Source organism: Antechinus flavipes, chromosome 4, assembly GCF_016432865.1.
Source record: "Antechinus flavipes isolate AdamAnt ecotype Samford, QLD, Australia chromosome 4, AdamAnt_v2, whole genome shotgun sequence".
NCBI classification, from domain to species: Eukaryota; Metazoa; Chordata; class Mammalia; order Dasyuromorphia; family Dasyuridae; genus Antechinus; species Antechinus flavipes.
The window spans coordinates 248,084,620-248,101,510 of NC_067401.1; the positions used below are offsets into that span (position 1 = coordinate 248,084,620).

A 16,891-nucleotide genomic window follows, 5' to 3' on the forward strand; every position below is an offset into this window, starting at 1 on the left:
TGTTCCTCAAAATACAAAACCTTTGGAATGTAGAAGTAACCTTAAAAATCAAGTTCAAGGATTTCTTACCTTTCTTCTATCCTGGACTACTTCCAGTTCATGAAGGTTGCCATCCCCTCCTCAGAATAGCATATGTAAATGTTTAAATTAAAATGCATAGATTTTAAAAAGAAATCATATACAGGGAAACTCATTTAGCAAATTATGTTATTAAAAAATTCCTGGACCTAAGGTCTAGACTTTCGGATGCAGTTTCATCTCCTCATTTAGCAAATGACTCAACCAAAGCAATGCAGTTTGTACAAGGCCACAGAGTCTAGAAACCTGGCACTTTCAGTGCTCTCATAATTTAATAACTGCTTCTTTTTTCTGGGCAATCAAGAGAACATGGTTAACACTTCAGCATGGTGACAGGATTCTTGCTGATGAACTTTTCTGACATCTGGGAACTGCAAGTCTTATATGCCATGCTCTTCTTACTGATCTATTTGGTGGCTCTGATAGGGAATCTGCTCATTTTCACCCTCATCTCCCTTGATGAACATCTCCAATCCCCCATGTACTTCTTCCTCAAGAACCTGTCCTTTATAGATCTTTGCTTTATTTCTACCACACTCCCTAAATCTATCACAAACTCTCTGAGTCATAGCCATTCCATTTCTTTCACAGGGTGTGTATTAAAGTTCTTTTTTGTAATTTTCTTTGTAGTATCAGAGCTTTTTCTCCTCACAATGATATCCTATGACTAGTATGTGGCCATCTGCCAGCCCCTGACTTGTGTGAAGATGGCAACTGTTTCCTGACTTAGTGGAGGTTTCTTAAGGGCTCTGTACTCAGCTAGTACATTCACTTTGCCTTTCTATAAATGCACTAATTCTTCTATGATTTTCCTTCGTTAGTTAGACTCTCCTGCTCTGATATACATATTGGAGTAGATGTGACTTCGGCTTTTGAAGTTGTTTAGGAATTCTGTGCTTTATTTCCATAGCTATCTCTTATGGTCCCATATTCTCAAATGTGCTGAAGATATCAACTAAGGAGGGGAGATCAAAAGTCTTCTCCACTTGCCTGCCCCACCTCATTGGTCTCATTATTTTCATCCCAATAGATGTCACTGTTTATCTAAAGCCACCTCAGGAATCCTACTCTATTCTAGATCCCTTGTCTATATTCTATACAGTTGTGCCCCCAACCCTGAACTCTATATTCTCTAGCCTAAGGAACAAGGACATCAAGATTTCTCTGAAGAAGCTAATAGGCTGGAAAGATCTTTCACAGAGATCAATACTAAGGTCTTCTCCATGATTATACTATTGCTTTATTTATTTTTAATGGAAAAGAAAATCATTTATGGCCTTTTGGAGCTTACTAACTTGAAATCATTTTTGTTTGCCCATGTCAATGTCACTAGTTATTGTTAATTAATGATTGATATATATATATATATATATATAAAACATATTTAATTGAATTTGTTGTTTTAAAAATCCAATTAGATTCTAAAAAACATATTAATAAAGACCTTATCAGCATCCAGAAAAAGAACTGATAAATATAAGTATGCATAATTATATACAGATAGATAGATAGACATACACATATAAATATACAGATATACAAATAGAAAAATAGATAAGTAGATAGATAGGAGATAAATATACATACTTGATGGTGATTAAGTAAAAGTGGAAAAAAGTGAAGAAAGAAAAAACAAATTAATGTGATAATTTTGTGTTTATTTAAAAGAAATAGCAAGTTGTACAATTTTAAAACTTCTTGAAGGGCCTCCTCTACAAACTTTTGGCTTAAAAAAGTATTTCCATCACTATATGCTCAAAAAGTTATCAAACTGTGCATACCCTTTAAACCAGCAGTGCTATTACTAAATACTAAAGAAGGGAAAGGGACCTGTATGTGCCAAAATGTTTGTGGCAGCCCTGTTTGTAGTGGCTAGAAACTGGAAAATGACTGGATGCCCATCAATTGGAGAATGGTTGGATAAATTGTGATATAAGAATATTATGGAATATTATTGTTCTGTAAGAAATGACCAGCAGGATGAATAGAGAGAGGCTTTGAGAGACTTACATGAACTAATGCTAAGTGAAATGAGCAGAACCAAGAGATCATGATATACTTCAACAATGATACTGTATGAAGATGTATTCTGATGAAAGTGGATTTCTTTGACAAAGAGATCTAACTCAGTTTCAATTGATCAATGATAGACAGAAGCAGCAAACTGTTTGCATTTTTGTTTTTCTTCCCGGGTTATTTTTACCTTCTGAATCCAATTCTTCCTGTGCAATAAGAGAACTGTTCGGTTCTGAACACATATATTGTATCTTGGATATACTGTAACCTATTTAACATGTAAAGGACTGTTTGCCATCTGGGGTGGGGGTGGAGGGAGGGAGGGGAAAAATCTGAACAGAAGTGAGTGCAAGGGATAATGTTGTAAAAAATTACCCAGGCATGGGTTCTGTCAATAAAAAGTTATAATTATGAAAAAAAAGTATTTCCATCAACATACTGATAAAACTATGAATAACAAATGGGAGTAATATGGCTACAATGGGAAAATTGTATTGCATGATTTGAAATATATAATTTATATATTGTTTTGTCTTCTTAATGGGTGATAGAAGGGTAAAAGGTAAAGAGAGAATTTGGAATTCAGAATTTAAAAACAAAAAAAGTTGGAAATAAACAATTTTTTTAAAAATAACAAGACTGGTTGATAATATGCAAAATTGTAAATAGCATGCTGTCTAAATCATACTGAGTACTTAATAAATGTTTTACCTATATATGTCACACCCCATAGTAAAGTTTTTCCAGAGATACTTCAATATCAAATTCAGTATAGAAAACCAACTGTGTTATAATAGGGTTTTTTATTTCTTTATTTTACTTGTTCTTTTTTTTTTTCTTTTGACTGAACAGACTAGGAGGAAACAGTGAAGAGTAGCCTGAATTAATATTCCAGTTGAAGCAAAATAATAACTTTATGGAAGCTTAGAGAGTTCCTAACAAAAAACTCCTACTTCATTTTAAACTGACTCCAATTTTATTAAGAGCTGCTTTTTTCTTCTCCCTGATCAATTTTGAATCTTGTATACATAAAAGATAAAACCAGAATATTTTCACCAGAACTCACTCATTCCTGAATCAGGGAGGAAAAAAAGTGAAATAATGAGTTAATTTATTTTTTCTTGGATCCATTCCATATCCTTACCCTCAGGGGAAAAAAAAAACTAAAATAATGAGTTAGCTTCTTTTGTCTTGGATCCATTCCATATCTTTACCCTTTGTTTCCTCTTTGGGAGAAAAAAAAAGTTAGTATTTGTTCGGAATTCCTCTGAGCATCCCAATTTAGCCCTGAAAGGCTTTGAGAACTAAATTAAAAATTGAACTTTTTTTTAATCACAGAATGTTAACTTACTTATATGTCAAATGAACATTACAGACAGATAGATACACACACATATATATAAAATACACAAATATGTATTACACTGAAATTTATCAGCAGCTGACTCTTGCTGTTTTGAGTTTTTTTTCTTTTAATTAAACCAAATTGATAGTTTTTTTTTATTGTTCTTCATCTCTTGGAACTTTCATATCCTTTAATGGCAATACTTTATTGAGAAAAGAACATTGTTCCTAAGGAAAGTATTTACTGAAGTATATCAGGTATGATATACAAGGTCTATGACCCTAGTCATAGTGACCCTATGACCTAGTATATAACTATGTAATATTCAGGTGTCCCTTTTGCTGAGGCAGGTAAGATATTTGGTCTTAGGGATTCCTTTTTTAAATTTTCCACAGGTTTTATAATATTTGAAAAAAAGAGGCTATGGAAGCCATTTATCTTAGTGTATTACTTAATACTGAGGAACTCAGTACTCTCTTTCCACACTTAACTAGAGAAATTGTTTTACACCAGGCTTCTATCCATTGCAATAAAGAATAGGGGGAAAGAAAAAGTTCTTATGATTTCATCCAAGGAGAACTTACTAAATCCTCCGGAATTAATATATTTAGGAATGCACACAACAACAACAGATATGTGACCTTAATAGTAAAGATCATAAAATACATAATTAGAAGAGAAGCAGATCATTTGGGGAGGAGGTAAAGGGGGTTCATCCTGTTGAAAAATTGTGAGTCATTTGGCTAGTGTAGCCTTGGAACAGTTTTTAAAGCCTATGATATACAGATTTTGAACAATATGAACAGTGAAATGCAAGGAAAACTATTTCAAACATGTAGCTGTACATGATGAATTGCTATAAAAAAATGAGAAAATTAGAGAAGCTTCCAAGAATCATATTGTAAATACATCCAAGGAGACATTTTCATTGTCAGGAAAATAATAAAACAAACCATTTTCCTTCTCCAACTTGATAGAACTCTCTTCTTCTAATTGATATTTCCAAGATCGTGAACTATGGCATTAAAAGGACATATACCACTATTTTAGCACCAAAAATGTCATTCCTCTCTTTCAGTTGATAAGTACTCTCAAGATCCCTTTACATACATTGAGTACAAATCTACTATACATTTTGTTCTTTACATTCTAGTGAAAAATTCATTCTCCTGGGGGCAATGACAATATTGAAATAATCTCATTCAATTGAAACTTCAGGCTCAGATTTCCTATTTAAAGGGCAATTTGGGGGCTCATTCCTTTTTTAGAGCCCGAAAAGCAGGACCTTGCCTTGTCAAGGAATCCCTCTCTCTCCTTGGCATAGCTGCCTGCCAGGACCCTACCCGCTGAGAAGACATCCTCTTCTCAGTATTAATACCCCTCTTTATCTCTCTGCCAGGGTTTCTCTGCTAGACCTTTACTTCTCGTCAGGACTTTGCCACTGAAGAAGTCAGACTCCTAGGAAAAAGCTAACTTCTCAGTGCCAATAAACTTCGTTTTGTCAGTCTAACTTTTTTTTCATCTTTGCTTTATTTCTAGCACACTCCCTAAATGTATCACAAACTCTCTGAGCCATAGCCATTCCATTTCTTTCACAGGCTGTATATTATGGTTCTTTTTTGTAATTTTCTTTTCAGCAACAGAGCTTTTTCTCCTCACGATGATGTCCTCGACCAGTATGTGGCCATTTATCAGTCCCTATATTATGAAATCATCATGATTAGAGAGACTTGTGTGAAGATGGCAATGATTTCCTGGCATGGTAGCTACCACATTCACTTTGTTTTTTTGTGGGTCCACATCCTTCTGTGACTTACCTTCATTACTTTGACTCTCCTGCTCTGATATTCATATTGGAATAGATGCAAGTTTGGCTATTGGGATTGTCTTAGGATTTCTGTGCTTTATTTCCATAGCTGTTTCTTATGGTCCCATAGTCTCAACTGTGCTGAAGACTCCAACCATGAATAGTTAGTCAAAAACCTTCTCCACTTGCCTGCCTCACCTTATTGTTCTCATGATTTATATTGCAACAAATGGCACTGCTTATCTAAAGCCACCCTAGGAATCTGAATCTATTCTAGATCTATTGTTGTCCATATTCTATACAGTGGTGCCCTCAATCCTGAACCCTGTCATCTATAGCCTGAGGAACAAGAATATGAAGACTTCTGTACAAAGATCATTGCCTTAAAACACTCTTTAGAAGACTTTACCCAAAAGCCTTTTCCATGATTATATGAGTGCTTTTTTTTTCACTAGTTTTATTTTTATTTACTTCACTTTTCAAAATTTATTAAATAAAACAAACATTTTTATAACATAGTAGGGGAAAAAATATGTACAACTCACTATTCTTTTTAAACATATAATAAAGTTATCATGTAAATTTCTTAGGGTTTTTTATTTTATTTTTTATTTTTTCTTGCTTTCCCTTCCCCTGCCCTGGAGAGGGCTAATATTGGACAAAAATGTGTTATGTATATAGCTATACACCTATAAATGTATGTGAGTATGTATATATAGAGAAAGAGAGCGAGAATAAAAAGCAATATACTTTTCCTAAGGTAGCTAACTACTCATTGTACTTCACCATTTAAAACAGAATTAGAAATCCTTTGATACTTGGGGATGTCAAAAAGATACTTTTTAATCCACATTCCATGGAAGCTGATTTCTATCTCAAACATCCACAACAGGATGTACATTCACATACACAGACACATACACACACACACAGATTTTTACAGATGATGGGGCTATTTGCTGAGACATGAATGTTCCTGAAATGAAGCAATAGCAATACATCCTGACTGATCACCTTGTTCAATATGACTGCATTCAAAGTCAAGAGGAGCCACCTTCTCTGTGGTCTTTAAGAGAAGTGAACAAAAAGCCTATACTTCCTTTTTCTTTGGGGCCTTTTTCTTTTCAAACACTTTGATAGATTTTAATTTCCTTTGGATTTGCTACAAAACTTAGGGAACTATTGGAGATAGCTTTCTTCTTCCCATCGCATGTATAGAAGAATGATGGCAGGGATTCATGTTTTCCTATGTAAGTACATAACAGCAAAAACATGGGCTTGCATAAAAGTAGTGCCCACCAGATTTCTTCTGTCTTATCCTTCTATATCATGAAGACAAAGCACTAACTAGCATTCTTTACCAAATAATGTTTTCTGAGTAGGAAACAATCTTGATTCCAGCCAGTTAGGGGAAGGAGAATTCCTCAAAGATGATCATTTGGTTTTTTTCAACATTTAGAAGAGAATCAGAAAGTCAGAGACACTTGGGAACATTAGTCCTGTTTTAATATAGTCTCTACCTGAACCAGATTTGAATCTCAAACACACAAAAAAAATTGTGTTTTTGTACACACACACATACACACACACACACACAGACACTCTCTCTCTCTCTCTCTCTCTCTCTCTCTCTCTCTCTCTCACACACACACACACACACACACATTTTTTAACATATTTCTAGACTATGGGGTTACAAGTTAGAAAGCCTAACTTATGCCATGATTGATCTAATGATGCTTACCACAAGTTGCACATGTCCAAGGTAAATATGAAATACTAGTTTAACAGTCACACAAAGGACCTTTTTCTTTATAAGAAGAATATAATAAATGCAATTTGTTTGAAAGTTTATGGGAGATGCTGCATTTTTTAATAGCCACATTTGAGCTCCTCACAGTCTTAAGCATTTTTATTGGTAGGAAAAATAAATGAGCATGTTATATCTGATGTCTATATTGATCTGAGATAGATAGATAGATTGTTCAAAGAGTATTTTTCCTAGAAGGTATAGTATTAGCCATATTTTGTCAGCTATATCTAAATTTTATATGAGGGATTTCTCCAGTCTTACTATGAAATAAGGACAGCAACTGAAGAACAGAAACTTGGAGCAATGTCCGAAACCCAGTTGAGTAAAGAATCAAAAACCTTAGACTTTTTATTAACAAAACTTAAAAACAAACACTTTCCAAAATCCCCACTTTTTTCCTTGCTAGTCTCAGCTCATTCATAACTTCAGCATTCTTGACATTATCCTGAAAGTTCATTTTATATCAGAATATCAACATTTTTATATTCATCCTTTTACCTCCTAATTCCACTCTCATTTCATTTTCAAGTCACACTTTTTTGTCATCTCATTAATACTTTTTTAAAATTCATAATGCTCTTCTTGGGCAGAATCTCATGTTTCATGGTTGACTTTTAGGAAAAGATATTACAGCAGAAAAAAAAAATTTAAAAAAAAACTTTAGATTCTTCATGGATGGTCAGCTCTAAGCAAAATTGAATATATTACAGAAATTTATGAGAGCCAGAATTATGATGAAACTCTACTTTTTACATAATTATGATGCAGTTAGATTGATAAAAGATAGAAGCAAATATTAATGTATGTGAATACCAATGAATAGATAGGCAAATATAGATAAACAGATAAAAAATCATGCTAGTTTCTCCATTAAGTTTCAGTATCAGATCATCAATGATCCTGTTAGAATCTGTCAAAGTATATGTATTACATACATCTCATATTCAATAGAACTTTACTTTTTTCTCTAAAATCTTTTCATTCGTATTCACAATATTCATCAAAAATTGCCATGATTCTCCCAATATCTCAAGTTGATAACTATAGTAGTATCAAAAATTCCTCTTCTTGTTCCCGTTATGAATGAGTAAATTACTGGGTGGGGTTGGGGGAGGAAAAAAAGTAAGAATTTGTTAAGAATTTACTATATGCAAATTATTATTCTAAATAATAGAAAAACAATACAGTCCCTCTTCTCAAGGAATTCATAATTTAACACTTAATAAGAGACTTCAACTACAAGGAAAAGAAAGGCTCAATAGTCATTAGAGAACAAGAATAAATGTGGTATAGATTGTTCTCTAATGGCATTTCCACTGATAAGAACACATTCAATTATTGTTCTGTAAGAAATGACCAGCAAAATGAATACAGAGAGGCTTGGAGAGACTTACATGAACTGATGCTGAGTGAAATGAGCAGAACCAGGAGGTCATTATATACTTCAATAACAATACTGTATGAAGACATATTCTGATGGAAGTGGATTTCTTTGACAAAGAGATCTAAATCAGTTCCAACTGATCAATGATGGACAGAAGCAGCTACACCCAAAGAAAGAACACTGGGAAATGAATGTAAACTATTTGCATTTTTGTTTTTCAGGTTATTTTTGCCTTCTGAATCCAATTCTCCCTGTGCAACAAGAGAACTGTTCAACAAGAGAATTTGTTCTGCACAAATATATTGTATCTAGTATATACTGCAACATATTTAACATATATAGGACTGCTTGCCAGGGAGGGAATGGAGGGAGGGAGGGGGAAAATCGGAACAGAAGTGAGTGCAAGGGGTAATGTTGTAAAAAATTACCCTGGCATGGGTTCTGTCAATAAAAAGTTATTATAAATTTTTTTAAAAAGAAGACATTCATTTCTAACATTTCACGTTTGGCTATATGAAAGATTTTCTTTTAATCTATACTTCTGCCTTCTGAGGAGGCAGGTGCTACAGCATCTGCAGAAGTAGCTGCCATATTGCATCTTTATTAGGGTTATTCCATGAATGGCAAGTGTAAAAGCTGAGCTGGACACAAGACTCTTCAGATTTAGTGGTTGATAAAATTTCCATGTTTTTTAATTCAAGGCCTTCTCCATCCATGTCTTAGAGGTAATTGCTTGATTCATCAGACACATGAACCTTCTGCCTTCAAAGAACTTTTCTATTTCAATTAAGCAATCTATAGAGTCTGTTGACAAAGTTTGTTTTTCGACCTCCACAAAAACTCTTGAATACAATTTGTACTCTCTACTCAAACTGCTGTCACCTTAATTCTACCTTTATCTTTTCATATCTCAATTACTGCAATATGTCCTATTTTTGTCTTTATACTGATCATTCTACAAGCACTGAATGTACTCTCTCCTTATGTGTGTCTTACAGAATCTTTTTTCTTTCTTTTAGATGCACATAAGTTATATCTTCTGGTGTTACTTTTTGCCCTCTCATCACAAAGCACCTATTATTCAACCACTTTTGTGAATTTTGGCTTATTTCCTTTCCTCAGCAGAAGGTATAGAGGAGAATAATTTGTCCCAAATGCCATGAAAGTGACTGAAGCAGGCCCTGTGGTGTGCATAAAACTTGGTAATATTTTGAAGATATCAGGGTCCTCCACTCTATCTCAGCCTATGTCCAATCTTGTAGACTTTTTTCTTCCCCTGGGCCCAAGATGATTCTGGAAAAGAGAGTAAAGTTGACGACTCTATGCAACTATGTCTCACTTAAATCCAATTCAAGTGCAAGTCGAGACAATTCCTGAGATATCATTGGGCATTTATGAAAATTAAGGATAAAGAACAATGACATTACATATACATATATATATATATGTACAAATATACAAAAATACAAATATGTACAAAAATGCAAAATAGGTATATCTATATATGTATATATATACATATATAGATATACCTATTTTGTATTTTCCTCATCTTCCTTATGAGTAGAGAATGTGCCATTCTATAATTGTAGCCCTAAACCATATTACAGGGTACAGTACATAGTAAATCCATAATACCTATTTGTTTGTTGATTATCTTCATCATTTCCCTTGCTTTCCAATCTACCCTGAATTTTATTTTTCTGTTTTGTGAATTGCACTTTTGCTTGTTCCTTCTTTATCCCCTGTGAAGATCATATACATGAAATTTCTGAAGTGCATGGTTTGACCTGCTTTTTCTAGCCTATTTCAAAATTATTACATTGTCATTCTCTTACAATCCTCCCTTTTTTCAATGACTTGAAAAAAAAAGTCCATTCTCACCTTTCTTACTTACCAGTGTAGAAAATTCTTTAGCTATATCAATAAAACAAGCAAAATTATTGTTATACTATCCCTGGGGTTTCTGGAACAAAACTTTTGTTTTCTGTGGCCAGAACTCCCTCTATTAAATTATAAGCTCTTTCAAGATAGGAACTTGGTCACTTTTGAATGTATAAGCACAGTGCAGAGATCAGTATCTGGGAAAAAGTAAATGCTGATTTTTTTTTTAATTGACTAATTAACTTTTCATTCTTGGTATAAAACCTTGGACTACTTTCAAGAAGGAAAACAATCCATTAAGTTGGCTAAAAAAAAAAAAAAAAAAAAAAAAGACTATTTGAATATTCTAGATATTTCTATCCATCAAACCCCTCACATCTGAACAGCTCAAAGTACCAGAAGAAATAAAAGTCTTGGGTTTTACTCCTCTATATTATGTCTTACTCCATTATTATTCTCCCAACTCTAGGACCACATGTATGAAACTCTTCTCAAGAGACTGGAAATTCTCTAAAACTCTACATTCTCTATCTACATAACTGGCTCCCTTAAATCTTATTCTCTATGAGATATCACTTCCACTCTTTAGAAAACTGAGACAAACAAATCAAAATTTACTAGAGTCAGGTGATAAATTAGGAAATAAACTCTACCTTCACTAATATTTATTATTAATGGATTCAAGGAGGGATATCAGAAACAGTACAGATGAAAAGGTTTCCTTTTCCCCTTTTCTGATACTCATGTTCACATTTATTTCTACAATTCTCTAAAGTATACTTTGACTCCCTTAAAGGTGAAAAGGTGATGAGTCACATGATTAATTATCTCCACTCTAATAGATCTAACCTAAATTACAGGTCTAAAAAATATAAGCTCCTCTTGGTTGAGAATCAGTTTTTTCTATTATTTTCTTTTTCTATTCCCAACACTTAAATTGAAATTATTTTCCCATTTTTTAAGTATCTGAAAAAAAACTTAAAAGACAGAAGACTTTTTTTTTTTTTTTTTACAATTTAGATCCTCAGGAATTTTTTAAGATTTATATACCATGTACAGGTTTTAGATAAAGAAAGATAAAGTGATATCCTCTAATGTTTCAGGTTTAAAAAACAAAATTTTTAATGTTATACTATATTGTATTAAATTTTGTTACTGGCAGATGTTAGTGGATTATCAGAACTATTCCAAGTTCATTTGGAATCAGAGAAACAAAGTCCCCCTCAGAGCTACTATGAGAATGAGGCCTAATTCAGAATGTCCAAGAGAAAGTTTCCAGGAATTAGTTGATGACATGGAGTATTTGGGACTCAAGACAAAATGTGATATTAAATGGACATTGGAAATAATCTAGCAGGATACAAAAGACTTGTTAGTTGATATTGATGCTCATTGGTTTATTGTCCTTTTTGTTTCATGATGCTTATATTTAAATTTTCTTAGTGACCATAATGACATGTAAATAGCTCCTCTAAAAATTAGTCATTGTAACCCCCTAAGAAGTTTGAGCTATATTCTGACTTAAGTAATTTCTCTTTATAAAATTCATAATCTCTTTATAAATATGAGTTATAGATTTGGTTTATAAATGAATGATTCCTGGAAGTAATGGGTTACACATTCCTCAGTAAATCAAAAGGGATATTGGAGAATTTAGATCCCAAGTGATTATATGGAATAAGCCACACTGACTACATCTTCTAACTCAATTCTGGATATAGTTCAGTTCCCTTTTTATTCAATCATAGGTCTAGTATAATTTCATCTTTAATTATGGGAATTGTGAGAAGACTTTGTTGCTTTGTTTGAACAATTGTTCAATCAACAATTGCTGATTGTTGCTAAAAAGCTAGGCCTGTCTACCTATTATTTTAAATAAGGATCTATGTTGTACTGACCAGAAACTTTGTCTTATTCAAAAATTTATATAAGCAGTTTTTTCATAATTTTTCACATGGCTTATTTGAAAACTGTTCCCATACTGATAAATCAATTATTGTTTCCATGTTACTTAGATTGTATATGCAAATATTTGCAGTTAGGAATAGGACATATTTTGCTAATTTCAATTAATTATACCTTTTTACTCTCCCACTCCCAACTTGGTAAGCTTCTACTATTTCACCAATTAGAAATAAGATTCCCTACTTTTGTATCAGGATTAAGGGTATTTTAATTAATCCATCTCATTTAATAGGTTTTAATGCAAAAAAAGTCTGTCCTCCAATGAATCCAAAGTAGAGGAAGGCTACTGGTCGTTATTGATTAAGCCATTAGCAGGCAATGACTAATAAATCAATATCCTCAAGAACTTAACTTTTTTTTCTTCTCAATCATTTCACCTTTTATCTACCACATAGTGCTTGCATTCTTAATGAATAAGGAAAGAAAGGAAGGAAGATCATTTAGAACTCAAAATGAGAAATACTGAGTGAAATAAGTAAAAATATAAAAAATATTGGAAAATCAAAGATTACCTCTGTATTCCAGATTGTTAGCAATTCCGATTAGAGTCAGAGAAGGGGCAAAAACTAGTGGCTATTGGGGAAATGTGATTGTGTTCCATGATTATGAGGTAGCTATTGCATTTACCATCATCTGAAAGTTTGGTTTTTCTTGGAACATTTGCCTGAATACAAGCCAGAAATTTGCCCAGTAGTTGTCCAACTGGCAATTACATCCAACTTTGAGTGACTTTTCATGGACACAAAGAATATTGTCAGAGGAAGCCTAGAAAGTATTATCTTGAAGCAGATAGGGTAACAAGTGGTATTATCATCATACAGAAAGAAAAAAAATAAGTTAATGAAAAGATATGTAAGAAAATTATTTTAAAAATTGGATCTAGATTTCTGGATGTTGGCATAATACGAAGTAATGACTTTTATCTAGGAATAGAAGTTCATAAGAATATATGTGTTTATTGAAAGTTAGTTAAAGTTAAAAAAAAAAGATGATAGAGTTAACTATTCACATCTATCAAGATAAAGATTATTAAGTATGATTAAAATGAAATGAGAAGGATAACAGTTGGGAAGACTTTCAGAAGACCACAAGACAGATTATAAGAATTAACTAGAAATAAAATTCAGGGGCTAAAAAGTCTATGTACAATTTTCAAATTCAGGTAAGAATCAAGAGGAGTTAGAAGGCATGATTCAAGAAGCAAATATGGCCTCTTATATACCACTGAATTTTTGTGTCATGGAAGCAGTAACTGGATAATGCTATCAATAAAATGAGTACTATCATGCTATTAAAAGTAGGAGGAGAGAAAAAATGAATGTACTATGGTAAGCTAAGATTATAGGCCATACTATTTAAAAATAATAATCATGTAAAAATATCCTAGAAACAAAAGAAGAGTCGAGGATTTAGATGGAGATTAATGGAAGACTAAGAGCAGTTGTGTTCAGTGTATGTTGCAAAAAAACCTAAACATAAAAAGAAAAGCAGGAGAAATCTTCTGATAACAAAAGTTAAGAAGAATTAATAAGCCTCTTTAGGAAGGTAAAAGAAAAAATTGTAAAAGCTGACTGGAAGCCTAACATTAAAATAATAATAATAATAAAAAACCTAATCTTGGCAACTTCTCCTAACACTTCTTGGCAAATAGAAAGAAAAGAAATCTCAGGAGTGTCAGATTTTATATTTTTGGACACAAAGATCCCTAGAGATGATGACTGAAGTCTTCAAAATAATAAGTTCCTATGGCAAATTGGGACAGAGATATCACCTTGCCAACAAAAGTCCATATGGTTAATGCTATAGTTTTTCAGTAGCAATGTATAGCTGTGAGAGTTGGACTCTCAGGAAAGCTGAGCACTGTAGTATTGACAATTTAATGTTATGGTGCTAGAGAAGTCCTTTGAGAGTCCTTTATACAGCAAAGAAAACAAATCAGTCAATACTGAAAGAAATTAATGCAGGCTATTAACTGAAAGGTCAAATACTGAAACTGAAGATTAAATATTTTAGCCACAAAATTAGAAGACAGAATTCATTGGAAACGATGCTAATGTTGGAGGAAATTGAAGGCAAAAGGAAAAGGGGAGAACAGAGGAAGAAATAGACAGTATGGAAACAGATTTTAAGAGATAATGGAGGAAAAAAGGAACTGGGATGTTATGATATAAAGGGTCACAAAGAATCACTTTGTGACTGAATGACTGAACAAAAGTGAGGAATTAAGGAAAATAATCAGAAGGCTGGAACAATGACATGATATCATAGAACCAGAAAGACTTTAAGAATTAAGACATCTCTTAAAATGTGCTCATTCTCTCCCTCTCTTCCCCATTCCCTTCCATCCCTCCTCCTCCCCTCTCTTTCCTTCTCCCTACCTTCCCCCTACCTTTTCCTCCTCATTCCCCTCCCTCTCCCTTCCAGTCTCCCTCTCTTTTCCCCTCCCCTTCTTCTCTCCCTCCCTGTCTTCCTTTTCTTCCTCTGCCCCCTATTCTTGCCTTTCCCCCTCTCTCTCCCTTCCCCCCTTTAACTCTCCCTCCCTTTATCTCTTCTATCTCACCCCCCCCCATCTCTGTTTCTCTCTGTCTCCTTCTTTCCCTCTCTCAAAACAGTAAATATCTTCATGACTTGTTTTGACATCTCAATAAATGATTGGTATATATCATGCACTGTGCTAAGTGCTAAAAGCAGAGTTACACTATTTCTATCAAATTGTTACATGTTACCCTCTTTCCTGTATGATATGGGAAATTATTTTTTTTAAATGTTTATAATAAAGAATGCTATTTTTTTCTAAGAGTGCAGGGTTTCTTAGTTGTTTGGGGAATGGATGGCATATTAATCTATATAGCTTTATACAATATATGTTGTTGGTTTTCTTAGTTGTTTGGGGAATGGATGGCATATTAATCTATATAGCTTTATACAATATAAAATTGTTTTCCAAAGCAAAAATAATTTTAAACATGATCTGATGGTTACTGGGATATTTAAGATAAGTCATAGTATCTAGGCATCATAAAGTTCTCAAATGTTCCCTCTCCTCATTTCCCAAAGTTTGTGGCAATAAGCTAGTTATAGGTTCAGGGATTTGAGCTGCTACTCAGGGACTATAGGATCCTTAACACTGAATAACTATGTAAATATTAATGAGATTTTTAATTCCATCACTTTTAGAGAATTACCAGCAAATTTAGAGAGCTTGAAACTCATAAGGAAAATAAAAAGATGTAAAGATATAACAAATGTATCAACCTCAGTCAAGGAACTGAACTAGATACTAAGAAACTTAAATCCTTAAAAATGCTTTGGAGATTTGGGGGGCAGAGTCAAGATTGTGGAGATAACACACATTTCTTTCTGACCTCCTAAAAACTTTAGCATAATTAGCAAATCCAGCCTCTAAATTAGCCCTGGGCCAGCAGAACACACAAATATTGGGAGTGCAACAAATTATCAGCAGAAGATAATTTTGAAGATTGCCAGAAAAGATCTGTATCAAATTGGAAATGGGAAGGTGGGAGCCAGGGCAAGCAGGTAAGCACAAATGCCAGCACAGACAGTGCAGAATCCCAGGATAATGCAGACTCCACATGGCAGAGAATCTACAAGGAGGAAACAGACCAGAAAAGGTTTCTTTTAATCAAAAATGAGAGGGAGGCAGGCAAGCACAAGCACAAGCACAAGCACCTGAGCACAAAAAACAGCACAGACAACACAGAGTTCTGGGGCAGTGTAGACTCCGAGGGCATTGTGGACTCTTCAGTGTGGTGCGGACTCCATGTGGGAGAGAATCTATAGGAAGGAATCTATAGGAATCTACAATAGTGTTGGCCAGTCTGCCTTGGTGGCAAGGAAGTAGATCAGCAGAGAAGTTATAAAACATCCAACACAAACACAAAAAATCAATAGTGAACCTCGAAACAGCAGAATCTCATGGAACCTGGTCACACCACACCAGGAGTGAATCAGCAGTGATCCAGCGCAGCCATGGCCACTTCTAGAGTAAGCCACTGCTTGTAGAGGAAACTTGGAAAACCTCCCCTACCCTAAAAGCAGACCTTAATTTAAAAAAAATTAATATTTAAATAATTAATTAATTTAATGATAATAATATAAATAAATAATGAATAAAATAAAAATAAATAATTTTTTTTTAAAAATTAAAAATTAAAAAAAAATAGTAAAAAAGGCAAAGAGGACTCTGATGATAGACAGGTTTTATGGTAAAAGAGAGCAGATTTCAAACCCTGAGGATACTAAAGGCAGATTGTCTCCAGATGAAGCCACAAAAGGTAATATAACCTGGTCCCCATCACACAAGGCTATCCTAGAAGAAATTAAAAAGGATCTTAAAAGAGCTAGAAGAAAAAGGAAAAAGGAAAAAGCAAATGAAAACTTTGCAAGAGGGTTTGGAAAAGTAATATAACTCATTAAAAAATAGATTTGATAAAATGGAAAAAAAAAAAAGCAACTATGGCAAATTGGGACAGAGATATCACCTTGCCAACAAAATTCCATATAATTAATGCTATAGTTTTTCAGTAGCAATGTATAGCTGTGAGAGTTTCTGGAACAGAAAAACAGAATTTGTGAAAC

At 33.5% G+C, this 16,891-nt stretch overlaps 1 pseudogene; it reads left to right on the top strand.

Annotated features, from left to right (window-relative positions):
- Positions 1 to 401: 401 nt before the first annotated feature.
- Positions 402 to 1,305, top strand: LOC127561485 (olfactory receptor 14A2-like; annotated as a pseudogene).
- Positions 1,306 to 16,891: the final 15,586 nt, after the last annotated feature.